The 5,994-nt window shown below is 40.9% G+C and overlaps 1 non-coding gene across 1 annotated transcript; it reads right to left on the minus strand.

Annotated features, from left to right (window-relative positions):
* Positions 1-5,646: 5,646 nt before the first annotated feature.
* On the minus strand, positions 5,647-5,753 carry LOC145127973 (small nucleolar RNA R71). Its single transcript, XR_013716576.1, has one exon. It is a non-coding gene; the product is annotated as a small nucleolar RNA R71 (small nucleolar RNA).
* Positions 5,754-5,994: the final 241 nt, after the last annotated feature.

Raw genomic sequence — 5,994 nt, forward strand, 5'->3', positions numbered from 1 at the left:
GCCTTCTACGACTCCTATGGTGGATACAGCTGTTTCAAGTACTTCCTCTGAATCTACGAGTCAACAACTAAATCCAGATGTTGATGCCTCTCCGCTCACTCCCGCCGAAAGAGAGTTCATGACCAGAGATACTTCCGCTGTAACTCAAACTTTCATGGAGCTTCTCTTTCCTGAGCCAATAGCGAACGAGTACGTGGCAAGCCCCTCTTATGGTCCCAGATTGTCTGAGGCGGATCCTTCAACAAATGACGGATTAATAAACATCAACAACCTTCCTGTCTCGCTCGATGATATCAGCCATGAGATCCCCACGAGACTTCAACACGGTCATCCGATCGAGAATGTCATTGGGTCATAGGGAGACGGTGTCAAAAGGAGGAGTCGGAGTGGAGACGTCAACACATGTCTCTACTCTTGCTTTATCTCCCGGATCGAGCCAAAGAACATCCAAATGGAATTGAATGAACCCAGCTGGGTTGATGCAATGCATGACTAGCTACATCAGTTCGAGAAACTAGGGGCCTGGCAGTTGGTCGAGTTGCCAAAGAGCAAGAAGTCTCTTGACACGCTGTGGGTCTACAGAAACAAACAATATGATTCAGGGGTCATTGTGCGTAACAAAGCACGTTTGGTTGTTCGTAGGTTTCGGCAAATCGAACGACTTGACTACATTGAGGTGTATGCTCCTGTAGCGCGCCTTGAAGCTATCCGTATCTTCTTGGTGTATGCTTCCTACATGAGGTTTACTGTCTATCAGATGGACGTTAAAACTGCCTTTGTTTATGGAACTGTGAAAGAGGAGATTTACGTTGATCAGCCTCCCGGTTTTGTCAACTCAAAGTTTCCGAATCACGTGTATAAATTAGACAAGGCTCTGTATGGGTTGCATCAGGCTCCTCGAACTTGGTACGCTACCCTAAAAGATCATTTGCTCGATCATGGTTACACCAAAGGCACGATCGATCAGACGCTCTTTATAAAACATGTAGATGTCGATCTCAATCTCGTTCAGATATATGTTGACGACATCATCTTTGGGTCGACAAGCGAGCAGCTTTGCAAGGAGTTCAAGACCGTGATGAAGAAGCGGTTCGAGATGAGTTCATTGGGGGAGATGACGATGTTTCTGGGTTTACAAGTACGTCAAAATTCACCCGGAATCCTGCTCCACCAAGGCAAATATGTAAATGATATGCTTGAGAAGTAAGGGTTTAAGGACGCCAAACCTGCCTTGACACCGATGGCCGAACGACCCCTGTTGACTCCAGATCCTGAAGGCGAATCCGTAGATCAGACTAAATACAGATCGATGATCGGATCCCTGATGTATCTGACTGCGAGCAGGCCAGACATCATGTTCGCAGTCTGTCAATGCACTAGATATCAGTCTAATCCTAAACTCTTCCATTTAATTGCAGTCAAAAGAATTTTTAGGTATCTCAAAGGTAGCCTAAAATTGGGTGTTTGGTACCCAAAAAATTCTGATTTTGATTTATATGCTTTCGCTGACTGCAATTATGGAGGGTGTGAACTTGACAGGAAATCAACTTTTGGGGGCTGTCAATTTCTTGGTGACCGGCTGGTGTCCTGGCAGTATAAGAAACAACAAACGGTGTCTACCTCAACGGCGGAGGCGGAATATGTTGTTGCTTCTGCTTGTTGTTCTCAAGTCATATGGATTCAACATCAATTAATGGCCTACAGTTTGAATTTTCTACAAACTCCCATTTTTTGCGATAACGACGCTTCAATTGAAATTGCTAAAAATCCAGTCCATCATTCAAAAACCAAGCACATCGACATCAAAGTGCATTTTATCAGAGATTGTTTTGAGCATTCGCTCATTCGGTTGGAACATATCCACACCAATAACAATGTGGCGGATTTGTTCACAAAGCCGTTTAACAAAGCTCGATTCAATGTGCTTGTGGGATTTTTGAAAATGATCCATTTTGAAGACTGATTTTTGTTTTAGGATAGTTTAAATTTGCGCATTTAATTTCCATTCTCTCCTATGCACAAATTTAGGGGGAGAAATAAAAACAAACAAAAATCAGAAAATTCAAAAATATAAAAATCAGAAAAATTAGAAAATCTAAAAATAGCTGGTCTGTAGGTGATGTGATGGGAAGTGATATGAATATGTGATAACAGGCCATTTGAATCTGTGTAAGGTACCAAAGTTGAATTGTCTAGGCTCTGTGTTCAATGCGCTGGTAGGCATGAAAGGTTTAAGTGGACGTGACTAGGCATAGATGAACTTAAGTGTGACATCCCCATTTTCACGGCCAGAAAAGACCGATTTTGTTTATGCTTTATAAAAATCAGAGTACCTCTTTTAATAAAAATGTTGCGGAATTTGTTCCCAGAAAAACATGATAAATACGTTATCAAAGCTTTTCTGAAGAAATGTATTTTTATTCATTTTAAAACATTGGGATGTCATCGTCAATACAGAAACATAAGCATAAACAGAACTTACATTCATTATCACTAGTGATTTATATCTCCTTAATCTCTCAGTGTAATGTAACTTCATATCGACACCTGTGATTCAAATAAACTGGGTGGGTCAGGTTGGGAAACCTGGTGAGTACATAGGGTTTTCAACCCACACTAATATAATTATTATGTTTAAACAATTAAACAATCAACCCAATTACCCATCCCCATTATCTTCTTTATTCTACCCTAAGAATCAACTATTCCTCGTTCATTTATTCCTAAGGATTATCCTAAGAAATCGGCACGAAATCCATCGTTGCCAGAGTCTACTCAATTGACACTACGTCGCATAGTCGTCAGGTTTTAGACACTAAGTCTCATAGTCGCCATGGGTTTATACAACAGCCACTAAGTCGCATAGTCGTCAGGGTTTATACAACAGACACTAAGTCGCACAGTCGCTAGGGTTTATACAACAGGCACTAAGTCGCATAGTCGCCAGGGTTTAGGCACTAAGTCTCATCGTCGCCAGGGTTTGTTTATCGATAGTATCGTTTCCGAGAATCCACTCACAATACATTTCAATTGGTTTTTAGAGTACACCTGGTGAATACATAGTTCAAAACACCTATAGGTTGCGAGCATGCTAGTGTCCACTTGACTGTCTAGAATCGTCCGTGGTTGTCATCCATACTCTGCTGAATGACAGGGCCAACACATGGGTAAAAGGCTTCTCTCATGGTTTACCTCTCACCCTTATCTCATGGTCTATATCACTTCTCATCATTTTATTTTTGTCACACAGAAACTATTTCATCTACCCATGTTTTACCCAACACATTTTGTAGATATAAAATACATATACAGTTTAAATCATTTAAAACATGTATAAAAATCTTTCACCCAGCACAGAAGGCAAGTATACAGACAATATGCACACATAGCATGTAATTTAAATACTTCATATCTGTGTGTAAGATGAAAGAGACTATGTACTCACCTGATTAGGTGGTGACTCGGTACTTGAACAACACTTCGTTATCTCAAAACAATTTTCCTCGACAAAACCGAGTATCAATACCACTAGGGTTTAGTCTAACGTTAACCGCGACTAATTAATAGCCTAGCTATTATTATTATTATATAAGCGTTAAATAACACTCAATATAATTCATAATAATAGCCCAAATAATAGACGGAGCTGAGACCTCCTGCCCATTTTACTCAGTCGGATCAGCTTTAAAATCCACCACCTGTAAACAACACAAGGGTTGTTTATCGATTCGAACATGAACCAGCTCAAGCTCCTCTAAGGGTAACACTGAAAAGAGCTCAGAAACCGTCTACTCCTAAGAAGAAAAAGAAATGGCTCATCATGAAGAATTTCGACGAGAATCATCGTGCGGACCAGCCAAAATTGACGGTGACTGATCTTGAAAAGAGGAGGTTCGGTGACAAATTTGGCAACAGATCAGGAATCCTGATGCGGGGATTTCACGACAAACTAAATCTCTGGGTGGTGAAAGAAAAATTGGTGAGCCGGAGTACTATAAAGACAAACATGATTTTTGTTCTTGGACAAAAGTTGACCTTACTGAACTCTCCAAAGCTCCATTTCATAATCCGTCTCAAGACCCTCAGGCTACTGATTTTCAACTATTCTTGGAAAATCAAGTCAAGAGGAATTTTTACAAAATGAAGACTGCAGAATAATTATAAGGAGCAGCAAAGATGTGATTGATCCTAATACCAACGAGCCGATGAAGTTTGTGATGTGGCCTCCCACGAAGAAACTGAAAGAGATTCCTATTGTCCAACACTTTCGTGATGGATCACTGGACAATATGGAATTTTGGGTGTTCGATGAAGTCACGGCCACTGCAGTGATCAAATTCCCAACGAGTACTCATCGCCTTGTCACGGCAAGAGATCTTCTGAAGTTCGGGGAACGGGACATTCACACTTTGTCTCGACATCAAATTGTCTGCAAGACGGAGCTTATGGAGCAGGCTGCCAAAGAATTTACAAGTATGATCACCACAATCATTGAGAAGAAAATGTGGCTTGGGGCTATGGGAAGATCTGATGTGATGCTGATTGAGAAGGACTGAAGATATGCTAGCTCAAACCAAGGGGGAGAATGTTAGGTCATAATTTAGTGGTTTGGGCTAGGCATCAATATGTATAGGTCTGAATAGGGTTTTGGTCGTGTTTGGTGTTTGCGGTCAGTTAGTTCACGGTTGTTTGGTGTTCACGGCCGTGAACCTGTGTGTGGTTGGTCGTGTTCATATAAATAGGGTCTGTCTTATCAGTGTTTAGGGATGTTAGTTGTGTGTGTTTTTCAAGGTGTACCAGACGGTTTACGGCCCTGCTATAAAATCGTGTGCATTGCTTGATTAATTCCTTCTCCTACTCCATTCTTGTTCATTTTGATTGTTGCTTGTTCTTTGTTTGATCACTGGTTTGGTTCTTTGGATTTAGGACTTTACAATTTTTGTTTTAATTGTAGTAGTACATGACCTGTGGATCCAATACACCTTTTATACCACCGCTTGAAGATCCATAGTCAGCCCTTCATAAAGAGACGGACATGAATGTAGGAAAACCAACACACCAAAGAAATTAGCGTTCAAAGATTTTAAATCATTTTTTGGTAAGAAGAAATGAAAGAACGTTGGAGAATCAAGAAATCCTGCAAAGGGCGAAAGCAAGGTTGAAAGCTTTGAGCATACTACTAATACACAAGAATCCGAATACGATTCCGAAACCGAATTAGAAAAAGAAGAGAGCGAACCCGAAGACGAGCCAAAAAGAAAAATGGCGGACATTGCCGACTTCTCGATGGAGACGTACAAGAAGAGAATCTGAGAGGACACCGATCCAGGCTTAGTACAACCCGCGATTCCAGCCACCGCCACATTCGAGCTTAAAGGACATATTCTTTCCGCACTTAAAGACGTTCCATTTTCCGGGAAAGATCATGAGGTTGCTTACAAACACCTTGATGAAGTCAATGACATCGCTGATTACTTCAACATTCCAAATGTTCCACGCGAGACGATGTTATTGAGAATGCTTCCAATCACTTTTAATGGAGTTGCTAAGGATTGGTTGAAGGCACTCCCACCTGGTGCAATTACTACATGGGCACAAATGGTTGAACAGAGTTTAGAGCAATTTTTCCCACCATCAAAAGTGTCTAAACTCAAGAAGGTGATATCTAACTTTGAGCAACAACTGAGTGACTCACTTTATGAAGCAGGGGAGCGTTACAAGGGATTATTTCGAAATTGCCCCCAAAATGATCTTAATGTGCAACAAGAAGAATCGTTCTTCTATGATTGGATAAATGTGATGAGAAGGCAACTCCTTGATTCTCAAGGACCTTTGACGAAGAAAAATCATGCATAAATAAAGGAGCTAAATGAAGAGTTTTCTAAGCATTCGCGTGAGTACCACAATCCTCAAAATGATGGAGGTAAAGGAATTGGGAGTGGCACTTCTGAAGACATGAGGCTATGTTAGTTATGCTAAATAATATGGATCGAA

Source organism: Lactuca virosa, chromosome 7 (assembly GCF_052849685.1).
Source record: "Lactuca virosa cultivar CGN04683 chromosome 7, Lactuca_virosa_CGN04683_v6, whole genome shotgun sequence".
Lineage (NCBI taxonomy): Eukaryota > Viridiplantae > Streptophyta > Magnoliopsida > Asterales > Asteraceae > Lactuca > Lactuca virosa.